This window comes from Palaemon carinicauda, chromosome 35 (genome assembly GCF_036898095.1).
Source record: "Palaemon carinicauda isolate YSFRI2023 chromosome 35, ASM3689809v2, whole genome shotgun sequence".
Lineage (NCBI taxonomy): Eukaryota > Metazoa > Arthropoda > Malacostraca > Decapoda > Palaemonidae > Palaemon > Palaemon carinicauda.
Window position 1 is genome coordinate 15,305,827 of NC_090759.1, and position 17,826 is coordinate 15,323,652.

Below are 17,826 nucleotides of genomic sequence, written 5' to 3' on the forward strand. Positions count from 1 at the left end.
ATGGCGTCCGCCAGCTTTGTGAAGATCCGAGGGGCCACGTTGAGGCCGAAGGGCATGGCCCTGAAGGCGTAGCTTTTCCTTTGGAGTCGAAATCCTAGGTAGGAGGAAGCGTGATGGTTCATTGGAACGTGCCAGTAGGCATCCGCCAGGTCTATGGAGACCGTGTAAGAACCTCGAGGCAGAAGGGTCCTTATCTGTTGAAGAGTCAGCATCTTGAACTTGTCGTTCGCTATGAACTTGTTGAGGGGGGATAAGTCCAGAATGACTCTGAGTTTGTCGGAGTCTTTCTTGGGGACGCAAAACAGTCTCCCTTGGAACCTGGTGGACTTTACCCTCCTTATCACCTTCTTGTTCAAGAGATCTAGGACATATTCTTCCAGAAGGGGGGTTGATCGTTGGAAGAATTGCTGGAAGGTTGGGGGTGGTTGAGTCCAACTCCAGCCTAGACCTTTCTTGACGATGCTGTGTGCCCAGGGATCGAAGGTCCAACGATCCTGGAATTGGCGGAGTCTTCCTCCCACCGGAAGCACTTCATTGCTTCTGGTGTCCCGAGGGGTTACTGCCTCGGCCGCTAGCTCCCCTTCCTCCTCTGCCTCTGGAGGGGCGGCGAGATGCGTCTCTGCTTGCACCCCTGTTTGAGCCTCTACCTTTGGGACGAAAGGTAGTTGTCCGTTGCTCAAAGGCAGGGGTGAAAACCGGTGACTGGGACAAAACCGGTTGGGTGACCAACTGAAAGGTCTGTTGTGGCTGAGCAGCCACTTAGGGAGTAGCGGGTCCCGGAAACTGTCGTCGCTGTTGACGTTGTTGGGGGTTTTGCTTGGAGGATTTCCTCTTAGGTTGAGGGCCATCGTCCTGAGAGGATTTCCTCTTTTTTGACATGCCCCACTTGTTGAGAAGGTTCCTATTCTCAGTGGCAGCCTTGTCAGTGATCTCTTTCACGAGCTCGGAGGGGAAGAGGTGTTTACTCCAGATGTTGGAGGAAATCAGCCTCCGGGGTTCGTGTTTCACAGTGGCACTTGAGAACACGAATTCTCGACAGGCTCTCCGAGCCTTCATGAAGTGGTACAAGTCCTTCACCAGAGTCGCCATGTGCGATTTGGCGAGTACCATGTAGTGGTCTGGGGCTCTGGTGTCACTAGCCATGACATCAAGTTGTACCTGGAGGGACATGGATGCTGCGAGCCTTTCCTTCGTATCTTGTTCCCGACGAAGGAGATGGTCGTTGAGTTTCGGGAGGTCCTCGTTAAACTGACGTCCGGCTACGTCAGGATCTAACTTTCCCACCACGAAGGTATGCTGGATATCCTTCCAGTGTCGAGCGTCGGGGGGAGTTACCATGGAGAAGGGTCTGCACTCCTCCAGTGCAGGGCAGGGTTTTCCTTCTTCCACAGCCTTGTGGCACGCAGCGAAGGCCTTTTCCGTGAAGGGAAGGACTGCATCGTCGGGTGCGACGTAAGTAGGGTGCTTCTTGCTCAGGGCCGGAAGCTTAGAGCAGGTAAAACCTCTACTTTTGAATGCGGTGGCTAGCATAGCCTGAGCCTTCGAGAGATCGAACACTATCACCTCCTTGGGTTCGGTCTCTTCTTTAGAGGCAGTTTCAGAACGAAGCCGGACGTAACAGTCCGAGTAAGCCTCAAAGTTCGGGAAGAACTCCACTTCTTCCAGGGGGACCGTGCCGATCTTATCGCTGATAAAGATCCTGCCGGTCGCGATAACCATATGCTCGGCATACCTCCAAGGGTTGGCATGTGAGCATGCAGGGAGGTCCTTAACCGAGATCTTCTTCGGTTCTTTGGACCCTCCCATGGACTTGATGAACTCATGAGTCACTTGAAGTTTCTCTTCCATAAGGGCTTTAATCATCCGGAACATCTCTTGGGCGGATGGGATGGGTTCCGGGGTAGCGGAGGTAGACGGGAGAGACACTTCCGTCGGTGTAGGAGTAGGGGCGGTGATGGAAGGCGGAGCGACCTCCTGCTCCGACTCGGTGTATTCCACCTGGTCCTCTTCATCTTCCGCGCCTTGGGCCATGAGGGTCTTCTCCGTGTCCTCCGAAATATCCGACATGTGTTCATCGTTCTCGGAATCCAGGCGACACTCGTGCATGGACTGGGCCATGACTACGTCGGGTTCCACCGTGATCTGGACGGTGGGGATCTGGTCTTTGGGTACCACAGAATCAGGGGAGGCCTTTGGGAACAGTAAGGCCCTCATGTCTTCAGTGGCCAGGTATGGTCCAGTGGCGTTCTTCTGGAAGCCACGCACCCACTTGCGTAGCTTATCCCGAGAAGCGTCCCTGATCTCCGCTGAGGGAGGATTATGAAAGGCATCGACTAGGCGATCCTGGCAGACCATACAGTTATGCGGGTCCCAGAACTTCAGATCCCCTTTCTTGTTGGCATAAGGGGCGTGGGTCCTACACGCCGTATGCCCGTAGAATTGCGGGCGCTTCACTGCACAGAAGCCGTGGTCACACTTCATCTGCTCCTCCTGTAAAAGAAAGAGAATATGAGTATGGGGGGGTCATAAGAATGACTCTTAAACTAAAGTTAAATATTAATCATTAATTTTAACTTGACAATAGGTGTGATGCACAGAGGATGGGCTGAGAGAGGATAGGTACATACTCCGTGTATCTCGCCCGGCTGGTTACCGTAACCTTCATCCATGGACAATCCGAAGTGACCGAAGGCACAGGATAGAATTCAACATAGAATGCCCGTAGGGCAGTGGGAATTCTATTGGAAATTGTCAAGGATATAAGGCTAGGACTCAGGCCACTCAGTTCCAGAATTGGGGACTAGAAGATCCCATAGGGTAACGGTTTCCGGCAACCAGCCGTGCTAAGATAGACACAGCATGCTGGAAATCTGTGATATGCAAGAAGACAGCATGATTACTAATAGAACGGTAATAAAATACCGATCTATTTACGTAAACAAGTCATCTGGTTGCAGTGTAGGGCTATCAATATCAGATGATAGCTAGTAGAAGGGGGTGCAAGTCGCCTTGACGTCTCCGGAAGGTTCCGGCAGACCGCCGGCACGCCGGAGGCCGCTCCAGCAGAGTTTCTGGCATTAGGGAAGACAATATAGAAGTCAAGAGTAATACCAGGGTGGCGGCCGCCGGCACAGCGGCGGCACGTCGGCGGGGAGCGGCAGCTCTGGCAGCCAGAGGTTGCCGGCTTGGTGACAGGAACAAGGATGGTTATAGCAGAACCGGACTGCCAGCAGCGGATGCCGGCACTCCGGGGGCCGGCCGGTGGACGGACGACCAAAGCTATGAGGTATGAGGGAAGGCCATCGGCTGGATGCCGGCGGCAGGCGGCAGTCCCCCGGCACACGGAGGACTGGCGGCCCAGAGGGTAAGGGATAAGTCACCAAGGTAGGAGGTGGGTATCACCGACAGTGGAGGCAGCAAGGGACCGGCACCAGGATAGTGAAAGAGACAGAAGGAGGGATGTAGGGGTCCGGCCACGGACCCCAAGACATCCCACCTGAGTGGGTGTACCCATGATAGAGGCTAGCCCTATCACCCAGAAGCAGGGGCCGCAGAGGACCGGGAGCTAAGGTAACCCAAGGGAGGGCTAGGGGACACCCAAGAAGGGGGGGGAACCCCTGCAGACAGAACGCATCCAGTGGCTAACCCCATAGGACACTATGAAGGGTATATGTACCAGAGCGGACTGCACACAGAAGCTCAAGGTAGCCCTATCACTCCACCCTAAGGAGGAGTTATAGGACAGGGGACAGATGGGTATAGACTAACCTAAGTATAGGCTAGGCCATACACGAGATAGGTGGGGAGGGGAGAAGAGAAGGGTCTTCTGTGGAGGAGGTTCTGTACCAGAGCGGCCACCGAGGAAGGGAGGACACTCCCTAGCCTAAGGTAAGGCAGCTTGTCTGAAAACGGTGCATGGGTATCGTTTCAGCAAGGTACGCAACAAACCCCTCCAAAACCTAACCTGGAGCAGGGATGTTACGTCCTGAACTAGGAAGGATGGAAGACGTATCGCTATTGCAGGGATGGTCGGAGACCTAACCCCAGCAATAGAGGAAGGACTAGTCGTTCCTCATTCTCGGACGCAACCCTAAGGGGGAATCATTCCCTTAGGGAGGACAGAGAAGCGATATAATACTCTGATAAGAGCTTGAACCCCTTACGTGGTAGGGGGAGCAAGGTTATGCAGAGGGGATGCCCTAAGGCAGGGGATGAAGGAAGCATATAGGGGTCCTACGTGTAGGTTAGGTTAGAAAGACTCACTATCTAACCTGTCCCTTATATGGTCCCTGAAGGCGAAAACACTTGCATCACAGTCAAAAGTATTGTAAAATAATGCCACTATCTTCATAATAACCTAGGATCACTGATAAATATCATGCATGAACACTGATATAGGCACTCTGGCCTAGGGGCTATAGTAGCCAACTGGTATGGGGTCAGTCGATGACCGATAAAAAGGCGTCAAAACACGATATAAAAGTTCCTAGCTATGAAGACTAAATAACTAATAGTATCGATTAGTTAAAGAGGCTGGAAATAACGCTGTTGAGGCTAACTAAATAAGGCATGCAAACAACAGCGACGCCATAAAATGGCGGGTCCGGTCGAGGCACAGCTCTGCCACAAAACATCAAATATCTCGAAAAGTAAAATTTACTTTACGTTCAGAGCTTAATTAAACAATACTGGAACCTTGTACTCAACTTTCCAGAAGAAGGCGAGGCCGAAGGTAGCGACATGACGAAGATGCAGGTTGATGAAAAGAGCGTAGGGAAAATCCGTCTAAGTAAGGCAAGCTACTAGCAGAAGGATAACGACGGACGTGACGTCATTTAGCAATGGCGCACGTTTGTTTACGTCTCGAGTACCAAAAGTAGCCACGAACGAGATTAGCTGTGGAACGGCTCCCAGCTATTCTCCGCCCCTACACACCGAAGTGTTAACTCTGTTTGGGGTGTAGATGGCCATGTGGCGCGTTAATACATGCGTCCCCTGTTGATATACGATGTCTTAAAAGGGAAACCTTTAGGATACTCGCTCCAGAAGTTAGAATTCTGTGATAACCTGTGGTTAAATTCTCTGGGAATATTTAGTAGTGATATACCCAAGGAAGCTACCAAAAAGGAACCTTCCATCAGGACGCCATGGCTTGAGCCCAAAAATGCACTATATGACCAGTTATTGCACGTCACATTGTAGTTGTGCACTAACCTAACCTAACGTTTTACTAGATTTGTATAAGAACTAGGTTACCTTATTAATGTCCATAACTAAAATAATACCAAAAATATTCTTGCCATTTGAAACCCCAACAACCAACCTAACCTTCCTGGTAGTGTACATCAGTAGCCTAATCATGTCAACAGTAAACCTAACCATATCAGCAGTACCATAACCATGCCAACAGTTACCTAACCATGTCAACAGTAATTTGCAATGGAAATGAAGCTATCTTGCAAAAGCATATAAAAATCAATTAGAAAAACTATATTTTCTTGTCATTGAGAGACGTCAACTATATTTAAAAAAAAATACCTCAAAGTTATATTTGCTTATCTTGAAAATCTCTAGAAATATGAAATAAACACACCAATTCCTATCACTGTCATACAATTCGTGAATATTGGGTTTCCATGGCTTTTCCAGATAGGCTAGTCACAGCAACTTTGATATACTGTATATATAGAGTACTGTAGTTATGTTATATCCTCAGCAGCTTACCCTTGGGTTGTAGTTATAAGTGTTTACCTTAATTTTTCATTAATAAGCAATTATTTAGCAAACCAAAGTTGTTTCATCAGGAAGGATGGATCTTGTGGGAGCATTCATATGGGAGAGCATAAGTAGGTTACTTAAGTTAGAGTGTTTTATTTTAATTTCAAGTTCACTAACCTTTTAATCTATGATCGAATTTTCTTATATGTACGGATAAAAGCATTCAAAATAAAAAAAAAAATACATGCAAACCAGCATATCTGCTCCCACAAGATCCATTCATACCGTTTCATCTATGTTTCTGCATTATATGCTCATAATTGTTCAATTTTTAAAATGAAATCTTGTAATTGGTACCAACACCCCGCATAGTATTCCAAAGTAAATTTACCATTTGGCAGCAAATATACGCAGTAATACAGTAGTAATAAATTGGCAAAACAAGTTGTGAAAACCTATGATATTTGCTTGTACTGTACATGATGCAAAAAGAGACATGGTTCAAGTCAATTAGAATAATTGTTTCAATTTTTTTTAGGAATGTGCATGCTTCTTGCAGATATGGCATTTTATTAGAAAATACCAGGCAGAAGTGTTGGTTATATTACCTTCATAAAAGGGTGCCAATTGAATATGCATTTTTGCAAACTCCCACAATTGGGCTACGAGATTTTAATAAATTGTTATAAATAGGTTCTGACTTTATCAAGAGCTTAATAAATAATCATAAAGTATAATAAACTGTATTCATTCATCTAGGTTCTTAGATTTGTCTGACACACATGTATTGTTTTATGTACAGTATATAGTATTTTAGGAATAAGTACCTAAATATCAGATATATAATTATGAAGAAATACTGTATATTGTAACTTCCCTTAGACATGGATTTCAACTTCCCTCAAATGACAAATGATGAATTGCCACCCTGCTTCATAATATCTATGTCTAGCCTATGTATTTGCAGATGTCTACAGTGGATTAGAGTTGTCAATATCAAATGTCTTCTTGATAAAAGTAAAAAATATGTAAACAACTGTTGTAGAGTATGTAGTCTTCACTTTTCTTGCAAGAACTATGTGACTCCAGATTCCTCAAGACTCTATAAAAATGCATGCAGGTGTGGATGAATATGTTATTGCTATAATATAAAGACGTTGTTATATACTGTAATTTGTTTTATAATATATTTTTATAGTACAGTATTATGGACTGAAAATGTTAGTTATACTAATAACTCTTTCCCACTTTCACAGGTAATCCAAATGATAGGCTACATCTGCAGTACCAGCAATAACATACAACTCTGAGTGTAGTACTGCAACATTTGAAAGCATTTTTGAAAAATCTGGCACAGGTACAGTTCAGTTTGTAGTTTTGGAATCTAATTGTTTTGGTGTAATGACTTCTCTGTGGTTTGTTTCCTATTTGATTTGTGACGTCAATTTTTATTTGCTTTTTATGAAAATTAAGTTAAACCTAGATTTTTCCTTATACAGTATTCTATAAAATACAGCATTGCATTTGTTATAAAAGGATACATTACGTTTATTACTTTATTGTTGTACTTTTCTTAGTTTTATTAACAAATATTGCTTAACCATTGTCTAATCAGCATGCAAGTTAGGTCAGCATTTTCATTTTGATTTCATATTATTGGTTTTGATTATCCCATTCTTTGTTTGCTATTAAATTCTGATATATGCATGTTTTGTTTGCATGACTTGTATGACTATTGCATGCAAATGAAGCATGTGCCATTTCTTTTACTTTGTTCATGTTCTTTGCAAGAACATTTGTGTACAGTCGCTTAGGTATGTACAGTATACAATCATGAGCACAAACCCCCCAAAAAGGAAAATAGTTACTGTATACTACAGTATATTGGTTAAATAATAAGATAATATGAGACTAATTTTTTTTTTCATTCTAACTGTCCTCTCAATTTTAGATAAAGCTACTTAGCAATTAATGTTACATTAACTGAAGGATTTTATTTAATGATTCAGAAATGCCTAATATATAAGTCATAAGCTATGATAGAGCCATATAATCATGTTAACAAGCAATATTAATCGATTTAGTATTCAGTAATTAATAAAATGAAGTTTACTGCAGCATAAGAATAAATATTAACATTTAAATAAGCCGCGCTACGCCACAGCCGAGTTTTAGTTGAGGGCATGATTAATAGATGGCGCGCATTCTGACGGGTTGGATGATGTTTTTCTTAATGGTATTAATAGTCAGTTTCCCACCTTTCGTGTATTGTCTTTGATACTGTATAACTTGGCATGTATGATAACTTGCGGTTACATTTCCGAACACAAATTGTTTGTTTACATTTCCACTCGAGAAGTTTACTTGAAGTCATTATTTTCTTGACAAATGTCACTTTTCAGGTTAGTGGTGGCACAGACGTCAGACTTAAGTGTTAACAGTTCTTTCTTGTGCAAGATCATAATAACGTGACGTAAGACTGGTTTTGAGAGCCAAAATGTAGCGTGCTTGGCAACATATAGATGCTAACACTGTACCGTCTTGTCACAACTTTAAGCCGAATCAAGCCAACTTCTAGCAAGCTGCAAGTGTCTTTGTTATCTCACAGTAGGTAGTTGTATTAACACATAGTTTTGTATTCTACCCATGTACTTCCAGTTTTTATCCGATTCCACTTTCTTTCATTGCGTATTTTTCCCTCTTGTTCTATCAGTGGACACATGGTACCATATTCACTTTTAATCACTAAATGGTCGTATGACAGTTAACATATAGATCTCAACAAACGTTGGTTATCATGATAACAGGAAATGTTGATAGCATCGTTTATATACTTTGTGTCTTCTTCAAATTTTAATTTGTCTAAATTTTATTTTCTTTACTACTGCATGTTTCTGTAGAGACAGACTAAACGTAATAAGTTTGTGCATTGAAGAGATAGTACATTTCTTTTCAACATTTATGTCAGATACAATGTTATTCATTCTTATCACTCAGAACTATAGGCCTACTTATTTTTTTTCTAATGAGGCGCATTTGCACTGACTCGCAGCTGTTCCCCTTTAGCTCGGAAAAGTTTCCTGCTCTGTAATTGGTCAGAATTATCTTGTCCAACCAATCAGCGATCAGGAAATTTTTCCGAGCTAATAGGGCACCCTTGCAAGTCGGTGCAAATCTGCCTAACTGAAAAGAATTGACTATAGGTCTAGCGTATGCCCAGTTAAAGTAGTTGTACAGACATTATTCACCAATTGATATGATTCCAATAACTCACTAAATGCCAAAGCATCAGGATTTGATGCGTCATCCATCTAAAGATTGAAGTCTCCACAAATAACTAATTCATTTTCTCCATGATAATCATCTCTATGAATGCTCTGAATTCTTCAACCTTTATGAATAAAGTCCGACACCTCCACCAGACCTACACTCTATCAGGATGTGAAAAAGGTATGGGGGCGGTGGTCATTTCAGTGATCTTAACCTTGTCAAATTTTTTTAACCATGTTTCAGATAATGCTAGTGTGTGCAAGTACTTCTCGTTTATCAGTTCTCGAATTTTGGATAGTTTTATTACCAACAGATTGTATATTTACGTAGCCACAGTTTATAACATCCCAGTATCCATGATCAGTATTTTCAGCTTGTCTTTTCAATTCCAAGTCAAAAGCTTTGCAATTTCTTGAATTTACTATGTGATTATTTGATTTGTGTTACTTTGTGCAATTAATACACTTTGGCATTTTGTGAATTGCACTCCTTGGTGGAATGTTTTTCTGAACATTTCCCGCAGACTTCAACATCAGTTTTAAACTTGCAATCTTTTTCAAGATGTCCATACCTCTATCACGTATGTCATAAGTATCCCATCGCAACATAATTTTGTCTCCATTATCGTCAATAGCCTTTCGAACTTCAGGATTACATTTCAATACAGAGAGGATAGTCCCACCTGCACCATTTTTCTTCAGTACCACATTTATCTTCTCTTCTATGTTTGTATTTGGTCCAGGAAATGATTTCTTTGAATTAAGGCCTTTACTACTTCATCTTCATCATTGTACACGTTGCATACCACTCTTTTTTTTTTTAATTTTCCGATTTTATTTTTTTTTTTGTTACAGTGTCGGTAACCAATGTATGAATTTTGTTTGCTGTCTCCTCTCTGGTCGTTTTGTTAGCAAAGTTTACATTTCCATTTCAAGTTGACATTGGAATGTCTTTAAGTGCCTGCTCGACCTCGTGTGTTTGTTGATTTAATTACCAGATTTTCTTTTACTTTGTCAGTGTATCTCAGGTTTTGGGTCCATTAATGTTTGAAATGTTGCCTTAATTGATTCCATATTCATAGCAAGATTATCAACTTTCTCAGTGATGTCTGTTGTCTAGGTGGAATTTGCTCCGTGCGCGCTAAGGTCTGCGACTTGCCAATTCAGCAATTTTCGCGTCTTGTTCGTTCAAAGCCTCTTCTCTTATAGTCAGTTCTTCCTGCAATTTTGACATATATAACTTGGCTCTTCTGGCTCCATCTACGCAGTGTGGGCATGGCTATTTTAGGTTTTTCACTTCATTATCAGTGATGTCTGTCACTATATACTCACACTTCTTATGATAGAATCTATTGCAATCTCATCCCATCAATTTTTCCGGTCTCCCTCCGTGGTTTCACATATGAGACAGACCAAGTTAGAGACAGACATGATGTACAATTTCTTCTCACTTTTGTCCCTCCATAATATCTTTTCAATGATATTCTAAGTAAGAAACAAAAGCTAAAACACGGCTCTGGGCAAGTGTTGAACCTCCGCTCAAACGTCCACACTTAACAGCACTCACTCGTCAAGTGATGTGAGACATAAAAACAAAGTATTTCAGTTCACGATCTGTCAAAATATCCAGACCATTAGGAAAACAATACAATGCAATGCTACAGAAGACTATTTATCAAAACTATTTATCATAGATCTAAGATGGTGTTTAGTGGAAGTTTGGAAGCACGAAAAAACAGTAGCAGATAAAAAACCTTACATCAATATTAATGCAATACCATTATAATTCAGAATGATATAAAGGGCACCTAGTATCAGTTTCACATGACTAAATCTAAGCAATATTTTTGGTAACGTTTTCATAGATATGATAGCTAAAGGTCCCAAATTTTACAATTTAGCGGTAATTAAGGTATGTAGCCTACTCTTCATGCTATTCTTTCTTCAATCCACTATTGAATAATTATTATTATTATTACTTGCTAAGCCACAACCCTAGTTGGAAAATCAGAATGCTATTAGCCCTTGCAAGGGCTCCAGCAGGGAAAATAGCCCAGTGAGGAAAGGAAACAAGAAAAAATAAAACATTTAAAGGAGTGTAATATCAAAATAAATATCCTATATAAACTATAAAAAAGATCACGAAAATAAGAGGAAGAGAAATAAGATAGAACAGTATGTCCGAGTCTACCCTCAAGCAAGAGAACTCCAACCCAAGACAGTGGAGGACCAAGGTACAGAGGCTATGACACTACCCAAGACTAGAGAATAATGGTTTGATTTTGGAGTGTTCTCCTTGAAGAGCTGCTTACCGTAGCTAAAGAGTCTCCTCTATCCTTACCAAGAGGAAAGTGGTCACTGAACAATTACAGTTCAGTAACCCCTTGGGCGAAGAAGAATTGTTTGGTAATCTCGGTTGATATATGATACTTTGATGATTAGCGAAACTGAAAATCACAATAAGAAATGGACGAGTGCTGGCTAGTTTGGTATTTTTTTTTTTAATGTTTAATGGGAGAATGTGAAGTCTATCTCTCAATTAGTTGTTTACATCTGGGAAACTGATGTCATTTACTGCTGTAACTGCTCAGGCGTTGTAATTTCATCTATGTTGGCAATTAATTAGGAAGGAAACTCCCTCCTTTCAGTGTATAGCTAATAGCTATTGTTACTCATGTGAAGTTTAAATAACCCTGAATAATGTTTTTTGGGGTATCACTCAAAAACCATTAGAAGGGTGGGGGCAAAATAAATCCTAGAGAATTATGACACTCCAAATTCAGCCGCTTAACTAAACCATATATTTTTCGAACTGATTATCAAGTTTTTATTTTGCAATTCTTACTATTGTTTTAGCTGCAAATTACTCGTTTTTCGATATTTCCCCTCCCCACCCCACCCCCCACCCCCCCAAAAAAAAAAAAAAAAAAACGGTTTCCCACTGGGGTACTCCATAACTGTCTGTATCTAAGGGGGAACAAAAACTCATGAACGGGTGGTTTGCCCCAACAGTCGTGGAGAGAAATGCACAGAACACAAGATAATGAGTATGAAAAATATATGGTTCATGTATTTGGCTAAAAATCAAAGTATATATTTACCAATAACTTTGTAATTTTGTCATCTCGTGACCTAGAAGACTGTATCTGCAGAGAATGGTGCTGCTTGCTGTTAGTCTTATTATAGTTTTACTTCCTTATTACAAGAATTTTATCTTTGAATGATTATGTTCCTATTATGATGGAATCGAACAATAATTTCAGAATTGCCTTTTAAAAATTGAAAGGTTTTTTCCTCTTTTGAATCATCGTCGTATTTGTTAAGTAACAAGACAGCGTGCAAATGTTATAAGTTATAGCCAAAAGGCCAGACTATTATCTTAAGTAGGGTTTTATTTGAGAATATTCGCTACTTTTCTAATGTTTACTTCCAACCAATCAGAGAAGAGTTATAATGAGTATTTAAGCCCATTGGTCAACCAACTGGCTTCCGTTTTCCCATTCTCTCTCGTTGTTTATAGTATTGAATGTTCTCTCATACTGTGAACTGTGAAGCTGAAGTGTTTCCGTGTTGGCTGTTGTAGGGTTAGGCAGCCATTTGTGTACTGTTTCAGGTACGATTTATGGCATTTGCTACTTTCTTTTTTATGTTTGATTGCTTATTGTAAGTTTTAATATTATTTGTAAGGGGTTGAATATTGTTTGAGTGTAGGCTATCGCTGGAACCTAAGTAAGGGGAGTATGTCTGTTGTGGTGCGACCAGTCTGCTATTTTCTTCATCGTTGTTTTCCCTCTCAGCCATTTAACAAGGTATCTGTATCATTGTAATCCGTGGATGGGTTGTAATTTTAGGTAAGCTATACATGGTTTGCTACTTTATTATATTTAAGTGATTTAGTTAAAGTTTTTACCCATGGTAAAGGGGTAGCACTTGGTTACTGTTTTTATGGTAAATTTATAGAAAAAAACGGAACAACATTTCTATGAGGAAAACAAAAACTAACGTTAATATATGATAGTTTAATTGCTAGCGAAAATTAAATTCGCTATAAGAAATGGTCGAGTGCTGGTTAGTTTCATTTTTTTTTCTCTATATGTTTAATAGGGGCTGGGGCATAATAACTTACATATCAGTCGATTTAAATGTGAAGTATGTTTTTCACTCTAAAGTCCATTGTTTACATTCGAGAGACTGAAGGGCACTTACTGCGTTTCATTTTTTTTTTCTCTATATGTTTAATAGGGGCTGGGGCATAATAACTTACATATCAGTCGATTTAAATGTGAAGTATGTTTTTCACTCTAAAGTCCATTGTTTACATTCGAGAGACTGAAGGGCACTTACTGCGCATACGTTTTTCTCACGGATTGCAGCGCTTTCTGTGTATTTACAATGACGTATTTGTGAGGCTTTTTTTTTAAACTAATTAAAAGCTTACAATTACTTCTTCATAAGTTCCCGGATGTTGTTCTACAACAGCCATTTTTTCCCACCTTCCCCTTCAGTTTTATGTTAGTTAACCTAACCAGCATCTCGTAAAGATGTTTCGAAGAGTGAACTTAAGGGAAGCACATCAATCTATTTCGAAATTTACTGTAATTTCGTTTATGTCGGCAATTGATTATGATGGAAATGCTCTCTGTTCGGTGTAAAGCTGTTGTTACTCATGTGAAATTAAAAAATAACAGCGCAATAAGGCCTCAAAGGTCCGATTCTGACTTAATTTTCATTGAAGGCCAGAACATATTCTGCTGCAAAGCTTTTGTAAAGATTGCCAAGAAAATAAAAAGGCGACGTTGTCAATCATAAGGTAAGGAATTATTTGTGATTTACTTTTTCATAACGGAAGGATTTATTTGTGATTTACTTTATCATAATGCAAGGGTTTATTTGTGATTTACTTTTAGTTTGTGACCTGGGAAGGGGGTGTCCAGCTAGTGGTTGTGAGCTGGGAGGGGGCTTCCAGGGTGCTTGCCCCCCGGCTAGGCGTTGTGACCTGGGATTGGGTCAGGGGGCTTGCCCCTCTGCTAGGAGTTGTGACCTGGGAACTACTAGGTGAGGTTAGGTAGGTTTGTTAGGTTTTGTACCCTTTTACAAATCTCAAAAGTTAAATAATCCCATTTTGGTCTATTTTCAACCATTTACATCAACCATATATTTTTCTGGTTATCTTGGGCTTATTTTGCATTTCTGATCATTATTATTGCTGCAAATCACTCGTTTATGACATTTCCCCACCCCCCCAAAAAAACCGATTTCCCACTGGGGTCTCCCATAATTGTCTTTACAAAAGGGGGTCCAAAAACTCGTGAACGGGGTGCCCCCGGAACCCCTTTCCAGGTCACAAAAAGTGATAGTTTAAGACTTTTGAGGTTTGTAAAAGGGTACAGAACTTAACAAACCCACATAACCTAACCTAGTAGTTCCCAAGTCATAATCCCTAGAAGGGGAACCCCCCTCCCAGGACACAACCCCTAGGCAGGACAAGCCCCCAGACCCCCTTCCTAGATCACAAACTAAATGTAAATTACAAATAAACCCTTACATTATGATAAAGTAAATCACAAATAATTCCTTACCTTATGATTGACGCCTACATCTCTTTTTGTCTTGGCAATTTTTACAGAAGTGTTGCAGTAGATGATGTGATGGTTGACCCTAAAAACTATGTCAGAATTGCACTTGGGACACTAACCTTTTAGGGATAACACAATGACTTTTTAAGAAATTATTCACTACATCAGGATTACCGGGAGACTTGGCTATAGCGTCAAAATAGCCAAAAGAGCAGCCATTACCTTAAATTTGGCGGTAATATCCTAAATTTGGGGAAATTACTTTATATTCTTGGGAAAATGCCCTAAATTCGTTGGAGTCCATGACTGACATCCAACCCACGTAACACAACTATGAATATACTAAGCTCCATTTTTTTCCATTATTTGAAGTATTCAGTCAAACACGGATACCAGTGGACTTCAAGTGGTAACTGTATTACTTCGCTAAAATCATTGTAAAACCAAAGATAGTACAGGGATTTCTGTGAGCATTTGGCTGTTGTAGTAGGGCGCATCCGCAACAGGTAGCACTGAAATTATCGTCTGCTACTTGCTTACTCAAGTCAGTGTTGCCAGATGGACAAATTTCTTCAGAGTTCTTCTGGAACTATTTTGGGTGTTTTTTATCAGACATGATAAAAAACACCTGAGGTGGGGTCAAGGATTGGGTCATTCATATGAAGAGAATAAGAAGTAGTTTTGGAAAGAAGTGAAGAGAGTAAGGAAGGCTGGTTCAAGAATTGAAGAGACTGTGAAAGATGGAAATGGAAGGTTGATAAAAGGAGAGGAGGCAAGGAAAAGGTGGGCGGAATATTTTGAAAGTTTACTGAATGTTGAGGATAATAGGGAGGCAGATATAATTGCTGTTGCGGGTGTTGAGGTGCCGGTGATGGGAGATGAGAATGTGAGAGAGATTACAGGAGAGGAAGTGAGGAGAGCACTAGATGAAACGAGAGTAGGTAAAGCATCTGGTATGGATGGTGTGAGAGCCAAGATGTTGAAGGAAGGGGGTGTGACTGTACTTGAATGGTTGGTGAGACTGTTTAACATGTGTTTTGTGTTGTCAATGGTACCAGTAGATTGGGTTTTTGCGTGTATTGTACCACTATATAAGGGTAAGGGAGATGTGCATGAGTGTTGTAATTCCAGGGGTATTAGATTGTTGAGTGTGGTGGGAAAAGTGTATGGTAGAGTACTGATTAATAGGATTAAGGATAAAACAGAGAATGCAGTCTTAGAAGTATAGGGTGGTTTTAGAAGAGGTAGGGGTTGTATGAATCAGATTTTTACAGTTAGGCAGATATGCGAGAAATATTTAGCAAAAGGTAAGGAGGTGTATGTTGCGTTTATGGATCTGGAGAAAGCGTATGATAGAGTTGATAGGGAAGCAATGTGGAATGTGATTAGGTTATATGGAGTTGGTGGAAGGTTGCTGCAAGCAGTGAAAAGTTTTTACAAAAGTAGTAAAGCATGTGTTAGGATAGGAAATGAAGTGAGCGATTGGTTTCCGGTGAGAGTGGGGCTGAGACAGGGATGTGTGATGTCGCCGTGGTTGTTTAACTTGTATGTTGATAGAGTGGTGAGAGAAGTGAATGCTCGAGTGCTTGGATGAGGATTGAAACTGGTAGACGAGAATGACCATGAATGGGAGGTAAATCAGTTGTTGTTTGCGGATGATACTGTACTGGTAGCAGACACAGAAGAGAAGCTTGACCGACTAGTGACAGAATTTGGAAGGGTGTGTGAGAGAAGGAAGTTGAGAGTTAATGTGGGTAAGAGTAAGGTTATGAGATGTACGAGAAGGGAGGGTGGTGGAAGGTTGAATGTCATGTTGAATGGAGAGTTACTTGAGGAGATGGATCAATTTAAGTACTTGGGGTCTGTTGTTGCAGCAATTGGTGGAGTGAAAGCAGATGTACGTCAGAGAGTGAATGAAGGATGCAAAGTGTTGGAGGTGGTTAAGGGAGTAGTAAAATATAGAGGGTTGGGCATGAATGTAAAGAGAGTTCTGTATGAGAAAGTGATTGTACCAACTGTGACATATGGATTGGAGTTTTGGGGAATGAAAGTGACGGAGAGACAGAAATTGAATGTGTTTGAGAGGAAATGTCTTGGTGTATCTCGAGTAGATAGGATTAGGAACGAAGTAGTGAGAGTGAGAACGGGTGTAAGAAATGAGTTAGCAGCTAGAGTGGATATGAATGTGTTGAGGTGGTTTGGCCATGTTGAGAGAATGGAAAATGGCTGTCTGCTAAAGAAGGTGATGAATGCAAGAGTTGATGGGAGAAGTACAAGAGGAAGGCCAAAGTTTGGGTGGATGGATGGAGTGAGGAAGCTCTGGGTGATAGGAGGATAGATGTGAGAGAGGCAAGAGAGCGTGCTAGAAATAGGAATGAATGGCGAGCAATTGTGACACAGTTCCGGTAGGCTCTGCTGCTTTCTCCGGTGCCTTGGAAGACAGCGGAGGCAGCAGCAGTAGGGGATTCAGCATTATGAAGCTTTATCTGTGGTGGATAATGTGGGAGGGTGGGCTCTGGCACCCCTAACAGTACCAGCTGAACTCGGTTGAGTCCCTTGTCAGGCTGGGAGGAACGTAGAGAGGAGAGGTCCCCTTTTCTGTTTCATTTGTTTGATGTCTGCGACCCCCCAAAATTGGGGGAAGTGCCTTGGTATATGTATGTATGATACATATATAGGCTACAACTTTTTTTTTTCCTCACATTTATCGATGCAAGGTTAAGGTAAGGTTGTATATTGAATGTTGGCCAGGGCACCAGCTGCCTGTTGGGGACCTTTGACTGGTCAGACAGTACTACATTGGATCCTTCTCTCTGGTTACGGTTCTTTCCCTTTTCCTACACATACACCAAATAGTCTGGCTTATTCTTTAGAGTCTCTCCTCTGTCCTCACACCAGACAACACTGAGATTACCAAACAATTCTTCGTCACCCAAGAGGTTAACTACTGCACTGTAATTGTTCAGTGGCTACATTCTTCTTGGTAAGGGAAGAAGAGCCTCTTTAGCTATGGTAAGCAGCTCCTCTAGAAGAAGGACACGCCAAAATCAAATTATTGTTCTCTAATCTTGGGTAGTGCGATAGCCTCTGTACCATGGCCTTCCACTGTCATGCGGTAGAGTTCTCTAGCTTGAGGGTACACTATTCTATTTAATTTCTCTTCCTCTTGTTTCGTGAAGTTTTTATAGTTAATATAGGAAATATTTATTTTAAAGTTGTTACTGTTCTTGAAATATTTTATTTTTCCTTGTTTCCTTTCCTCA